Raw genomic sequence first — 15,912 nt, 5'->3', positions numbered from 1 at the left:
GGCTAGTCTTTTGACTTTGGTTTAAGGGAAAACAGTCTTCAAAGATGCCTTACTAGTGAAAAGGTTTCGGTATGTACTGTCACATCAATTATCATTTTCTTCCTAGAAAAAAAAAGCAGATTCATGTTCACAGGTTCTGTTCCTATGGTGTTCAATGAAGTAGCTATTAGTCACATCACATTATTTAAATAAAAATAAATTAAAACAAAATTTGGAGTTCCTCAATTGTGTCTTGACATGTGGCTACTGCTTATCCTGTTGGTAGCATAGATTATTGGATATGTCCTTAGTTTAGCTCCATTTTGTATTGGTACAACAGAATACCTGGGTGATTTATAAAGAAAAGAGATTTATGGGGCTGGGGTTGTGGCTTAGCAGTAGAGAGCTCATTTAGCACTTGTGAGGCCCTAAGTTCACAAAAATAAATAAAATAAAGGTATTGTATCCAACTACCACTAAAAAATAAATATTAAAAAAAGAAAAGAGATTTATTTTAGCTTACCATCCAGAAAGTTCAAAAGCATAATGTCATTTCTATTCAACATAGCCCTTGAAACTCTAATAAGAGCAATTAGGTAAAAGAAATAAATTAAAGGGATACAAATAGGAAAAGAAGAGCTCAAACTCTCCCTATATGCCAATGACATTGTTCTATATTTAGAAGACCCAAAAACTCTACTAGAAAACTTCTAGAGCTCATAAACAAATTAAGCAAAGTAGCAGGATATGAAATTAACACTCATAAATCAATTGCATTTCTATACACCCATGATGAGACCATTAAAAGAGAAATTAGGAAAATTATCCCATTCACAATAGTCTCAAAAAAATTGGGGAATCAGTCTAACAAAAGAGATGAAACACCTCTACAACAAAAACTACAAAACACTAAAGAAAGAAATTGAAGAAGACATTAGAAGATAAAGAGATATCCCATGTTCTTGGATTCGCAGAATTAATATTGCCAAACTGGCCATACTACCAAAACACTATATGGATTCAATGAAATTGCTATTAAAATTCCAATGATGTTCTTCATATAAGTAGAAAAAACCATCATAAAATTCATTTGGAAAAATAAGAAGCTCAGAATAGCCAAAGTAATCCTTAGAAAAGTGAAGCCAGAGGCAATGACAATACCAGACATTAAATTATACTGCAGGGTCATACTAACACCAACAGCATGGTACTGGCACCAAAATCGACATGAAAATCCATGGAACAGATCAGAAAGCATAGAGACAAAACCCATATAAATACACTTATCTCATTAGTAAACAAACATGCCATAAACATACATTGAAGAAAAGATAGCCTCTTCAACAAATGGTGCTGGGAAAACTGGATTGCATATGTAGCAGAAATAAAATAAACCCCTATCTTTCATCCTGCACAAAACTTAACTCAAAGTGGATTAAGGACCTAGGCATTAGACCAGACAGAAATCCTGCACCTACTAGAAGAAAAAGCAGGCCCAATTCTCCATCATGTCAGCTTAGAAATTGAATTTTTTAACAATACCCCTAAAGTGCAAGAAGCAAAATAAAGAATCAATAAATGGGATGGTATAAAACTAAAAACTTCTTCACAGCAAAGAGAGAGCCTACAGAATGGGAGAAAATCTTTTCCACTTGCAACTCAGAGTATTAGTCTCCAGCATATACAAAGAACTCAAAACATCTAACACCAAAAGCCAAATAACCCAGTCAATAAGTGGAAAAAGAAAATGAACAGGCACTTCACAGAAGAAGAAATACCATCAATCAACAAATATATGAAAAAAATGTTCAACATCACTAGTATATAGAGAATGCAAATTAAAACTACACTGAGATTTCATCTCATTACAGTCAGAATGGCAATTATCGAGAATACAACAACAAGTGTTGGTGAAGATGTGGGGGGAAAAGTACACTTATACATTGCTGGTGGACCTGCAAATTGGTGCAACCACTCTGGAAAGCAGTTGAGTCCTCAGAAAACTTGGAATGGAACCACCATTTGATCAAGTTATCCCATCCCTCAGTTTATACCCAAAGGACTTTAAATCAGCATACTGTAGTGATGTGGCTACATCAATGTTTGTATCAGCTCAATTTACAGAAGCAAAGCTATGGAATCAACAGATGAATAGATAAAGAAATGTGGTATATATACACAATAGAATATTACTTGGCCACAAAGAAGAATGAAATGATGACATTTTCTGGTAATGGATGCAACTAGAGATTATTGTGCTAAGTGAAATAAACAAACCCCCAAAAAACCAAAGTCTGAATGTTGTCTGTATATGTAGATGCCAATTCAAAATAAGGGGTGGAGGAGGAAAGAATAGTATCCAATATAATCATTATAATAGAATCCAATATAATGTAGAATCCAATATAATGTAGAATCCAATATGATCATTGGATTATACAGAGGGGATTAAGAGGAGGGAGGAGGGATGAGAATAGGAAAGACATTAGAATGAATCAGACATAACTTTGCTATGTTCATATATGAATACATGACCAGTGTAATTCCACATCATGCTCAACCACAGGAATGGGATCCTAATTTACTCCATGTGTGTGTAATATGTCAAAATGAATTCTATTGTCATATATATCCAAAAAGATCAAATAAAAAATAGCATGGTGTCAACATCTACTTGGTTTCTACTGAGGGACTTGTGGTGGCAAAGCAGAAGGGCAGGCCGGTGTGAATAGAAGAAAAGCACTTACATAGAAAGGTATTTCCAAGCGAACTATATATCAACTACCTTTCAAAGTAACCAGCTTACTTTAAAAAAAAATTTTTAGTTGTAGATGTACACAATACATTTATTATACTTATTTATTTTTATGTGGTGCTGAGGAATGAACCCAGTGTTTCACACATGTGAGGTGAGCGCTCTGTCACTGAGCCACAATCCCAGCCCACTAACCTACTTTTGAGGGAACTCTATGAATCCTCTCATGAAGGTGAACATTTATGACCTGAATACCTCTTAAAAGCCCCAAATCTCTCAATACCGCTGTATTGGGGACCATCCCTCAATATGAGTTCTGCCTGGGACAAGTAACATCCAAATTACAGTATCCATTATTTCAGAAAAAGTCACTGGATAGAACTAGCTTGAAATTTGACCTTTAAGATTTTCTCTGATGTAACTGTTACTATCTAAAATCACAAGCAACTATTTTATTTGATCTATAACATCATAGAATGAAGAACTGTCCTTCCTCAATTAGTCAAATACAGTTAGAACTTCAATCAATAATACTAGTTCATTTTTATTAAGAATTTACTTTGTACCAGGAATTATGCTATTTTGTAAGATTCATTTCATTTAATTTTCACAATGGTCTATAAAATAAGCTCTTAAATATGTAAGTAATCCAAGGTGACAAGATTGAGTATTATATAAAAATACTTAGATGCTGTGACATAAATTCTGAAGTCAGATTAAGTGGAGTTATGTTAGTGATCTGACATGAACTGTGGAGAAAAACAGGAATGGTACATGAGAACTCAGGTGCTTGCTCTGAGCACAAAAGTTAAGGAAATGGAATGCATCTGTTTATGAGAAGTCCCTAAAAATTCATGTGTGTGATTATGAAAGTTAGTTTAGAGGTGAAATGATTGGGTTATGAGCACCTTAAACGAATTTGTGTATTAATCTACCTGAATGGATTAACTGATTGGTAATTATAGGTAGGTCAGGCGTGGCTTGGGAGGTATGTCATTGGGAAGTTTCTTTGGGGTGTATATTTTGTCCCTGGTTAATGGAGCTCAGTCTCACTGCTTTCTGATTTCTATGTACTGACTGGTTACCTCTGTCACATTCTTCTTCCACCATGTTATAACTCACCTTGGGTGGAGTATTGGAATTGACCTTCTATGGACTGAGACCTCTGAAACCATAAACCAAATAAAATTTTCCTTCTTTAATTGTTCTTGGCAGGTCTTTTGATCACAGTGGCAGAAAAGCTAACTAAAACGGCATAACAAATCTCAATAAGATAAGTTATATTTTAATGCACTAAACAAAATTAATGCAAAATACCCATGAAAGAAATATATCAATGTTTTGGACAAAAAGTAGTGATTTTTTTTCTTTTGCCTCAATTTCCCAATGGCTCTGCAAGGCACCTTGTTTAAAATTGTGGTATATTTTCCATTATGGATTTTTTAAAATTAATTCAGTTTTTGAAAATATTGCATGTAAATACTTTCAGTCACATCTTTTGACTTAAGTTAGAACTACCTCTGATTCAAATAATTAATCAGAATCTCTGAGGGCATAAACCAGAGAGCTAACTTTTTTGACAATTCCTAAGTGTGATTTGGTAAATACTGATACATGACTCTTTTCTCTGCTTTGTTTACTGCTGATGTATCCAGATATATTAAATACCTGGGCACAATGATTTCATTATCACAGTCTTTTGCAATGATATAAACTACTTGCTATTTTGATTTTTAGGACAAATATCTCTTCCCATGAAACCCTGAGTAATAATGATAAGTGATACTAGCCTTTAGATACAGAAATATTGTATAAAAATACTTAGATGCAGAATCATTAGGGCATGCAATACATGCTCAATAAAATAAAACATTTTATTAGATGATATTTAGCTTTTTTCTCTCTCTCTCCTTTACGTGATTTTCTTGAGAGATGAGGAAATTTGCATCAGATAAATAACACTTAAAAATTTTTCATGGAACTTTATGTTACAGAAAATGAAGGCAGCCATAGTGAGTGATTAATAAGCAAAAGTTTTTGTAAGAGAATGGTAACTTCTAGCGTGGCTTTCTACCATGACCACTAAACACATGGAGCATACCCTTTCAAATGAGTTTGTTGAGTAACCTGTTCCCAGGGTCTACACTTCAGAGCATTCCTCAGTAGGAGGCGCTGTAATGTATAAGCAAAGGGAAAGAGACAAGAATGGTTTCTAGTACAGACAGACTGGGATTCAAAGCTCAGCTCTGATAGCTATGCAGTGTTGGGCAAGGAACTTGCCCTCCCTCATGCTGTTTCCTCCAAGAAAAAGCAATGTTTATCTGAGTGTGTTCTTATTGGGGTGTAGATTTTATATTTTTCATAACCTATTGCTTATAGAGCTTTATTTGTGATATGAGATTTAGGTCAAAATTATTATTTTGCTTGATTATTGCATTTACCAGACACTATTTTAACTACTTAGGGTAGAATTCAGGTAAGAAAATGAATATTAAACAGTAAGAGGGGCAATTTAATTTGAGGTTTCTCATAAGCAAATGAATCCAAACTCCATCCTAATCTGTGAGTAAGTTATATTAATAAAAAGGTAGTTGTTAGACACATTATTGTTCAATATCAGTTACCATTATCTTTTGGTATGCATTTGTGGGAAACTCCCCACTGTTTATAACAAACAGGATATTAAATCATTAATTCCTATATATTTGTGGAGCCCAAGTATTGAAAGAGACAGATGAATTTAAGAAGAAAATCTTCAGTTTTCAAGTAGAATTGAGAAATATGTTTTCAACCCAGGTCTTGCTGAGTTGAAAAAATAACAACTTCTCATTCACAATTCCTTAAATCACAAAAAGCTTTCTAAGTAAGAAATAGCTTCAGGGCAAAGATTAAATTTAGTCACTGACAGTAAAATGTGGCCTCAGGGTGAAAACCAAATCAATATAATAGTTGTAATACTGGTTTGATAAACTCAAAGATTTAAGGCAGTTCCTGGAAGACAAATACTGTAAGGATTTTAAAGATATTATCTCAGGGCATTCTGAATCTCAACCCAAGGAGACAGAGGTATGCCTTACAGAGATTCATAGTTATTGCATTTTTCTGATGTAGTGAATTATAATTTGATACCTTGGAAGTCCACAGTGTTTTTGAAGGTAGTTGGATTACATTAAATGAAAATGGTTAAACTTTTAAATTAAAATAAGTTTTTGGAACTCTAGATTGTGTGGGCAGGAAGATGGCTGAGAGAGTAACTTAAGTTATCATTATAGGCCTTTTCTTATAGAAAAGGAAGAATGATTCATAGGACGGAGTCCAAGGATGGAGCTCAGTCATAGGAAATTACTCCCAGTGATCAGAACTGGATCCTAATTAAGGAATATCCTCTGCCCCAGAGTAGCATGCTTGGGAAATTTAGGTTTTGCCATTGTCAAAAAAGTATGCAAAGTTTGTTTCTTTCTTTCATTCTTATTGGTACTGAAGATTGAACCCAGAGGCACTTTACCATTGAGCCATATTTATTTATTTATTTATTTGAGTTTATTTATTTCTTTATTTAAGTCAACATCTCATTAAATCATTGGTCTTGAATTTGTGATGATCCTGCCTTAGTTTCTGGAGTAGCTTAGGATTATAAACATGGGTTACTGTGCTCAGCTAAAGTTTGCCTTTTTTGATTCACAGATCTCTGATTAACAAAATCCATTTTGGAAGAGCCTGATCTGGATATGAGTATGAATCATGAGATATAATACTTTAAACCTGAACCCATAATTGAATAAGAATTCTGAGTCTTGAATGGGGCTGAAGTCTTTCACTTATGGAGTAAATATGAATTGTTATGGCGAGAGAGTGAATTGTTGTAAATTGCCTGCAAATATTGCCATCAAGAATTTCTTCCATTCCTGTATGGTCATAATGTTCCTGCACGAACAGGTGAAGTCTATTTCCTCTAGCTCTGAATCTGAAATAGCCTGGGGTTTGCTCTAATAAAATATAGGAAAAGAGAAGTTCTGTACTTTTAAGGCCAGGTCTTAAGACAATTGGCAACTTCTATTTTTCCTTTTTTGTGGAACTCTGAGCCACCATTTAAGAAATCCGACTGTCCTTTAGGGGCGTTGGAGAGGGAGTATATGAGGCCATGTTAGACATTCCATCTGAGCTCCCAGCTAAAATCAGCCATCTGATTACAACAACTGACCCCACGTGATGTCCGTCATTTAAAGAAGTATGAGAATTAACAAATCAGTTTTGTTTCAGTCACTGTAGTTTCTATTGGTGTCTAACAAATTACTGTAAATCTAGTGGCTTCAAAATAACACCCCTTTATTATCTAACAGTTTTCCTAACCCAGGAGTCTGGTCACAGCCAAGCTGGGTTCTCTGCTCAGACACTCTCAAGGCTATAATAAAGTTGCTGCATAGACTCAACTGAGTCTTGATTAGGGAAGAATCTTCTTCCAAACTCACTGAGGTTGTCACTAGAATTAATCTTCCTGACACATGTACTTGAGAGCTGTCTTCTTTCAGCGTGTCAACTAACACCCTTTGCCAGGTTCTAAGAGACCCCTTACCTTCACGTGGCCTTCTCCTTAGACCATTACAATGTGGCTGTTAACTTTAGCTTGAATCTGCTGAGAGAGAGAGAGAGAGAGAGAGGCATATAATGTAACATAATCAAAGGTGACATCATGCTAACTTTACTACATAAGCTAAGCTAATCATGGGAGTGATATCTTCTCACCTTGGCCATATTCTGTTGGTTAGAAGCAAGTCACAGACTCCTCTTGCACCTAGGCAGTGGGATTATGCAAGAGCTGACTTAACTTGGCCATTAGCATGGCCATACCCCCTAAGTTTTAGGTGATTGTCACATAAGTATATAAGTAATTAAAGCATAAGTAATTAAAATATTTTCCTTCTAGCAGCAACCCTTCAAGTAAAAATTGCCATTTTTATTCATTCAAATAAAGACTGTTTGTTTAGAAAAATTAAAAAGTCATCTTTCCCTAGTAACGTTGGTCACAGTGAAAGACCCCAGCCCAGAAACCCCAGGCCCCATTGTGAAACCATCAGGGCGTGTTGCTAACCCACTAAACACCGGAGAGGTCTATCTGTTAATCAGTTAAGGGTAGTCTATTGTGAAAGGACAGGATGGTTGGAAAAAGAACAAAAAAAAAAAAACAGGTCCCAGGGCATTCTTAGGCAAATAGGAACTGATAACATAAAGTGAAGAACAACTTTGCCCTTTAGCTAATCTATATGCTGGGTTCAAAATAACCAATAAGAAACCTGTTGCTTACCGCGCGCGCGAAACCTGCCCCATTATCCTATAAAAGACCTGTACCCCAAAGCCCGGTGTGCCAGTTCACCAAAGCTCCGGCTGAGGTTTTGCTGAGCACCCACAGGCGTCTGTGTCTGAATAAACCTCTTGCGTTTGCAGCCAGTGCCTCGTGCGTCTTTCTTGGACAGGGAATCGGTGGGTCTTTCATTTGGCGAGCCAGCCAGGAGAACTCCTGTAACCCCGTCCGGATCCCTGCCCGAGGAACACCCGGCAACCACTGGGAGGTAAGCTGGCCAGCTCGTGTCATTTTGTGTCTCTTTTGTTCTATGTTTGCAGTCTTTGGTCGTTATCTGTCTGTGCGCGGCGTCCGTACGATTGCGCGTAATCGCTCTGTTTTCTGGGCAGCTCGAGAAGGAGTTGACGAACTCGGACTTCTCTCCTGCCACCCTGGGAGACGTCCCAGGGATTCCTGCCACCCTGGGAGACGTCCCAGGGTTCTGAGTGGATTGCCTGTAGTAAAGTATTTTGTGAAGTATTTGGTAAAGTATTTTGTAGTTGACGGATCCATCTGAGCCTTTAGTTTCTGGGTAGCAATCCACGACGTGCTGCGAATTTTGTGGCCGCGCTGCGAATTTTGTGTTATGTGTTTCTATTGTCCTGTCTGTCCCCAGCCCAAAACCCTGGCAAGAGAACTAATCTCCCAATCTGGGGTTGTCAGACCCAATCTGAGGGGGATGCTCCCCCAATCTGAAGGGAAGGCCCCATTTGGCTTGGGGCCAGCACCCACTTTCATTTTTTTGACAATCTGAAAAGGGAATCTATGTCTTTGTGTGTCTCTGTGTGTTTTTTTATGTCTCTGTTTAGTGTGATGGCATTGTTTTACTTTGAACTGATGCAGAGTCCCAAATTCCAATCTGCCTTAGAGGTGTGGAGATAACTTTAGCTAAATTTTAACCTAAATTGTAAGCGAGATTAGGGAAGCAGTGTTTTCTTTTCTTCCCGTAGTTGGCTTGTGTGCACCCACTGCGGTTAAGAAATGCCTGCTGGGGATCTAAAAAACTTTGATATCTCGCTTTAACTTTTCTCAAAACCCTGTCCTCATTATTAAATTGGCATTAATTGGCTTTGGGAATGGGAGCCGAACTTTCAGTCATAAATTCTGTCCCAGACTGAGATTCTACACCGAGGTAAGTGCACGCACCCCATGTCTGTTTGAGGTGCATCTTTCTCTCTCTTTCTCTCTGGAGGGTAAGGTGGGCACCCGACGGCTACTTAAACGCAACTAGTGCAGCCGCCACTCTTCAAGACTCGGGTGAGAGGTTTCTCGGCCTAGGCAGCTCTTAATCACCTGTTCAATACAGAGCAGGCATGTTGGGTTCTGCCAAAGCCGCTTCCAACTTTTCTGTCTGGGCCCGGAGAGCAATTGGCGTGAGTACACAGTGTCCCGAATCCCGATCTGCCTCAGATGCGTGGAGGTGGAGGAAGGAGTTTGGAACAACTGCGGAATTCTGGTCTGGGCTACTCTCAGACGATTCTTAAGGTTCCTTTCTCTTGAGCCCCCTCCCGACAGCCCTAAGGGGTATCTAGGGTGATCGGTAGATGAATGGCACTGAGGGAAAGCCCCAATCACATTTGCCTCCGTATGGGCTACGCAACACTCCCACAACCTCGCATCCATTCCTCCTGGATGCTCCCCTTCCTTCGCAGGTCAGAAATGTTAGAAAATCAGGTTGCAGGACTAAGAAAGGCACGGGATAATTAGCAAAATCTGCCCAGGTTCCCTAAGGTGCATAGGTAACTTTCAGTAGTCTGTTTTACCACCCCAATGTTTAAAATGAGCTGTGTTCTTTAAGCTGCTAGAGAGGCATTTTTAGAATCAACTCTTCCGGTAATCTGCTACCTTACAACCAGTAGATATCCCTTAACACTTAGGCGGCTCCTTTAGTCTACAGTTCTGCCATGAGAAAAAGAGTCAAGAAAAAAACTTGAGCCAATCAAAGTACATTCCCTCTTCCCCCTTCAAGACCTAAGGCAGATAAAAACTGACTCTACTGGAAAAGTTAGGAGATATGCCAGATTGCCTGGGATTGGGTCTATCCAAAGAAGTTAATCCTGTAAGTAAAGGGGAAACTGAGGATTTCTCAGCAGCTGCCAGAGCCATCTTCGCTCTGGGGAATTTCCTCATTCTTTCCCTGCACTGCAAGGATTACTCCACCTGAATGCAGTAAAGTCAGTCACACTGAGGCCCTTAATTTTACACCAATAGTTGCCCCTATGTGAAAGCATCTGGTCCACTCGTGGGGAAATCTATGGTGCCACTGATAGGAGTCATAATTAAATGGAAGTTCAAAACCTGGAGAGATATTTTCTTATCTAGTTGTCTGATTGTTTCTTGGGGATAATCTAGGCTAAATGTGTCTAAAAGAGGATGTTTCATTGTAACATCTGGTATCTAAATGAGTTTGAAGCATTGCACAATCTTGCAGTAAAAAGTTAGGGTTAGGTAATTGTTTAGTTTGATTTCAGATAATTCATGCCAGAGAAATTAGATACTTAGGATAGAAAATTAAAAGAACTCTACTTCCAAGTTGGCAAGTAACTCCCAATCATTCAGTGTTATTTTTTTTATCAATTTTGAACTGGGTAGCCTGAAAAGATTTCACTAGGTGTACCAGTGCATTAATTTGGGCAAGGATAGTAAATTATGATTTGGTATCTGTTCTCCTTAGTGTATAAGATTCAGAAAAAAAAAATGTTGGATTGGGACGTTGGTCTGGCTTATTGAAATAACATTGAATAGCAACAGTCTTGGAAATTTTTTTTAAAAGCTTAATTTTGGATATACATGGTAGTGTGTAATTCTCTTTTAAGATTTTCTCCAGGTGATTTAATGAAACTTAATACTACTTTAGGAACTTCAGAACAAAGAAAGTGACTTAATGATCCTAAATAAATTTCTTCTGATGGTAGAGATCCTATTTTCAGTTTTGTGTGAGCAAGTTTTTCTAGTGTAGGAAAATGTAAAAGGTATGAAATTTTATAAATTGCATCTTAAACTTGTATCATAATTTTCAACATCCAAACCTGAAAATTGTGACTTATGGTTAAAATGCCTTAGGCATGAGGTTTGTGCTCAGAATTCCAGTTTTCCCAGACCTCAGCCAGGACTTAAGCTGATATGCAAATAGAAGAAGCCTGGAGCACTCAGTAGGAGATAGATCTGAGGCCCAAGAAGAAAAAAAAAGGGTAAAAGTGTCTTTTTATGGGAACTCAAACTAGATTAAACCAAAGAGTAATTACAGGCCGGTCAATTTTTTCTAGGACTTTTGCTTTTTTCTTAGATTCTGTATTTTTTTGAGCTCATGATTTTGATCCTACAGACAAGTTAATGTTTTTCTGATAAGTTCTATTTTTGATCAACTGTGGAGTTTTTAAACATTGCAATGAGATATCACCTGAGAAAGCAACAAGGCCTTTACTATTGTGTTGTGTTACACTTGTGTTATGTGTTGTATGTCAGTATGTCTGTATGTGTGTATGTATGTTCATATATCATGCAGTGATATGCCAATTGACAGATGAGGAGCGCTCATGAAAATTTTAAAAATGGATCCAAATATCTTTGATTCACGTGATTCAAATGGCTCAATTTAAATTAGGTAAACAGATGAAAGTAAAGATGTCTTTAAAATTAAGCTTATTATAAGTTTTTCTAGGTGTTCAAAAATAAAACCTAACAAAATGTTGATGTGTATAAAATAATCTGATTAAATTCAAAATTTACAAGTATTGTTTCAAAATGTGAACAGAAGGAGGTTAACAGATAAAAAAGAGAAACTAGAAGGTTCTAGGTATGGATTTCATAGAGGGAAAATGTGTTTCTGGATAAGAGTCTATATGATTAAGTAATTAAGAGGGTTTAAGTAAATGATATAAGAAGGTCTGTGTAAGTTGCTTATAAGTGTAAGTTTTTGAGCAAGTAATCTTAAAGAAATTAAACAGCTGGTTAAACAAGTGCTATTGTTTTAGAGAATTGTGCTATGTTATCTCTTTAAAAGCTAAACTTGGTTAATATAAACATCAATGTAATTGGTGCTATTAATATGTTCACATCTTCCAGGTATACAAGTCTGTTAGGTAGAAGCCTTAGAAAGAGCATTATATCAAGCTGGTGTTCTAAAGTTATATGGTAATTTTAGGCTTAAAAGAAAGACATGTTGGAGATATAATTAAATCATTTGTGTTCTATAACTGGGCTTGTTATCAATAAGATATGTACAGTTCTATGTTACCTTTTTACACTGAGATACAACAAATGTATTTTTAAGTTAATGAGAGCTTAATCTATGTAAAGGTTTTATTGTAAAACACAACAGTACTTTGCTACTTTTCTACAAAAGGTTAAAAGTTTTCAGCCTTTCTTTAATTCATGTTTTAGATGTGATATTATGTTGTGTTTGCTCAAGTTCACAACAATTTATGTAGGCTTTGTAAAATAATGTTTAAAAAGCAAAGATCAGTTTCAGAACTATAGTATTTAAGATCTATGAAGAGCCCCACCTTACTTGAGATAAGGCTCTGTGTCCCATCTCACTGCATGTGAAAGTGACTATGAAAGAAGTAGGCTAGATTTCAGTACATTTAAAGTTGTGCCCAAAAGTTGTTTTTTGTCAAGATTACTAGGATCTCAAACAGGGGATATAATGTATAACTCCACCAAAATTCAAGGTAGCTATTACATGAACTAAATATGTTTTTACTCTTGATAATTTTATCTTGTAGTTTTCAAAATGGCTTAAAGATTGCCTGTTAATGTTTTGCAGAGGTACTGATTTAAGAACTCACAACCTGGGTTAATGTAAGATAAGGAGTTATCACCTACAGGATAGAGAGATAGACATTAAAGCCCAGTGCTCTTAATATAAGGCTGTTAAAACTTATTTGCTGGATGTTTAAGATTAAGTTTTAAAATTAAAAATTTGGCTCTTGCCCTCTGAGTCAGTCTGAGTCAGGGGATAGGGGACTTTTCCTAAGGGCTCTGCAACTCTAGGCCACATAACCTCCTGAACAGGGAGATTAATGAGACCAGTGGAGTACAGAAAGCCAATCAGTGCATTTGCTGTGAAGAGGAGGGTCATCAGAAAAGGGAGACACCCCTGATGCTTCCGAGGGAAGCCACATGGTCAAGCAAGGCCTGGACCCATCCTAGCGCAAATGGCACTAGCAGATCTGAGAAGCTGCTGTAAGTTCCCGAGGACTCCCGAGGAAACTCAGCTGACTGTTAACAATAGATGGAAACAAAAGTCAGTTTGACTTGCTTCATCTTAAACACTTAGCAAAGACAGTCAAAGCCAAAACACAGCTATTCCTGGGCATTTTTAAATAAAATAATAGTTAAATGTAACTTCCATAAATAAGTAAACTGGAGGCTTCAAAAGAGATTCTCAGACAGGAATGCCTGATAACTATCAAAAGGAACTGCCAGAGTAGTTTTTAGTTCAAGGCCTTTATTTCTAACCTACCCAGGTAGGCATGGTGTTTGCTAGTATGGTTATCCAGCCCTGAGTAACAGAATTAAAGATTTCTCTATTAGACACAGAGGTCAAACTAGTAAAAGGATTTTGCAAGATCAGATGACATTAAATTGTTAAACTGTGTCTTAAGGGAAAGGACATCTGTAACCTAAAAGTTAAATGTTATGTTTACAGTCCTGGTAACTGAGGATGTTAAAGCCTGATGAGGGAACTTATGTACAGTGACATGTTCCAGCTTTTGCAACACTTATTCAGTACTCATGGTTTTTGTTTCTCTCATAGAAACACCCATCCCCAGATGACAACCTGTTTTTCCCCAACCAGATCTCAAATGGAACTGACTTCTAAATGGGAACTCACGTCCCCCAAGTCGCCCCCCACGTCTTCAAGCCCCCCTCATGTTCGACACCCCTTTTCAGCTCTGAAGCAGCCAGAACGAGTCATCGCCCCTTCTCCACACAGCAATAAAGTTTCTAAAATTAGGGGGGAACAAAGCCAAAAATGGAAAGGCAGTGTAGATAGGTAAATCGAGTCAGGTTGGGTCTAGGAGGCCAATTTTAAGTAAGTCTGGAAAGTTAAAGATGTAGAGTCTGCCTAAATAGGCCCCCAACTGAGGGAACCATGATTGGTTCCCAAGTTTCCAGACAAAGGGGGGAATGAAAGACCCCAGCCCAGAAACCCCAGGCCCCATTGTGAAACCATCAGGGCGTGTTGCTAACCCACTAAACACCGGAGAGGTCTATCTGTTAATCAGTTAAGGGTAGTCTATTGTGAAAGGACAGGATGGTTGGAAAAAGAACAAAAAAAAAAAAAACAGGTCCCAGGGCATTCTTAGGCAAATAGGAACTGATAACATAAAGTGAAGAACAACTTTGCCCTTTAGCTAATCTATATGCTGGGTTCAAAATAACCAATAAGAAACCTGTTGCTTACCGCGCGCGCGAAACCTGCCCCATTATCCTATAAAAGACCTGTACCCCAAAGCCCGGTGTGCCAGTTCACCAAAGCTCCGGCTGAGGTTTTGCTGAGCACCCACAGGCGTCTGTGTCTGAATAAACCTCTTGCGTTTGCAGCCAGTGCCTCGTGCGTCTTTCTTGGACAGGGAATCGGTGGGTCTTTCAACAGTACTTAAGTAGACTTGGCTGCCCATTCCACTCAGTGGATGAGAAGTTCTAGCTATAGGAAATTTCCAGGCCATTTTGAACATGAATTTCAAGCTGAGCACTGTTCTACCCATATTCTGCTCTCACCCTCAAGATTCAAGTAAATTCTTTTAGAAATAAGGTTACCTTGTAGGAGCACACAATTTCAGATATTAAGAATCAAATTCAGAACAAAGTTACAATAATACATTACACCTGACATCAATCTTGAAAACAGAAGGTCAAGAGTCATGTAGGTGTTCAGCAAAAGGGAACTTGGATATTATAAATTCTTCACTAATGAACAAGCTACCCTAAATAAAGATGGAAAAATATCAGACTGTGCTGATTCCCTAACTTGTAAAGGCAGATCCCAGGGATGATTTCCTCATATTCCTAATTAAAAAACGCATGAAACCCAATGGACATCACCCAGGTTTGAATTATATAACAGTACCATGTTGCTATGAATGCCTCGTTTGTTGCATCATTTTAAACTGGGACAGTAACCACATTCTTCAACTATTCACAATAAAATATTATATATAAGTCAATTTATGTGTGATACTTAATTAACACTTAAAAATAACCTATCAAAGTTACTGTTGTATACCCTACTTTTTTAAAGAAAGAAATTGAGTCTTAGAGAATTTACTAAGTTGAAAAAACTCATATATCCAGGAATTCATGGAGCTATAACTACAACTTAATTCATTTCCATCAGTCTCCTAAAAGTTATACATTATGAGAAACTATTTCTTCATCTACCTTCACAAGTTAAATGATGCCAAAACTTTTTGGCAAAGATAGGACTTGTACCACTGCGCTCTTCCATTAGTCTCAGATAATAGAGATAAGCAGTAGGTTTTCTGGGGTTTCCTTCAAAGAGCGAAAATTATAGAAGGCAGTGTACTTTTCCAAAGACATCAAATCACTGAAGTCTAGAAATATATCATTTTTTTGTTTGTTTTTAAAATCAAGAAGGAAATTTGAAATAAACAAACTAAGGAGACCTTGACCTTGTCAGCATAGCTGGCTGGCTGTTTTTACCAATTGTTATGGTAATAAACCCAGTGGCAGTCTAAATACAGGGAGCTGACAGAAGAAGCCAATAGTTTTAGAAAAGTAATTCTAAAGTTTATGAAAAATAAAATCAATCAATTGAAGAAGGAATTTACAGTGAAAGAATCAGCACTTCTGGTCTCATAAATAAAATGTG

The sequence above is a fragment of the Callospermophilus lateralis genome, chromosome 7 (assembly GCF_048772815.1).
Source record: "Callospermophilus lateralis isolate mCalLat2 chromosome 7, mCalLat2.hap1, whole genome shotgun sequence".
Lineage (NCBI taxonomy): Eukaryota > Metazoa > Chordata > Mammalia > Rodentia > Sciuridae > Callospermophilus > Callospermophilus lateralis.
The sequence above is the reverse complement of the archived record's forward strand: the minus strand, read 5'-3'. Positions refer to the sequence as shown.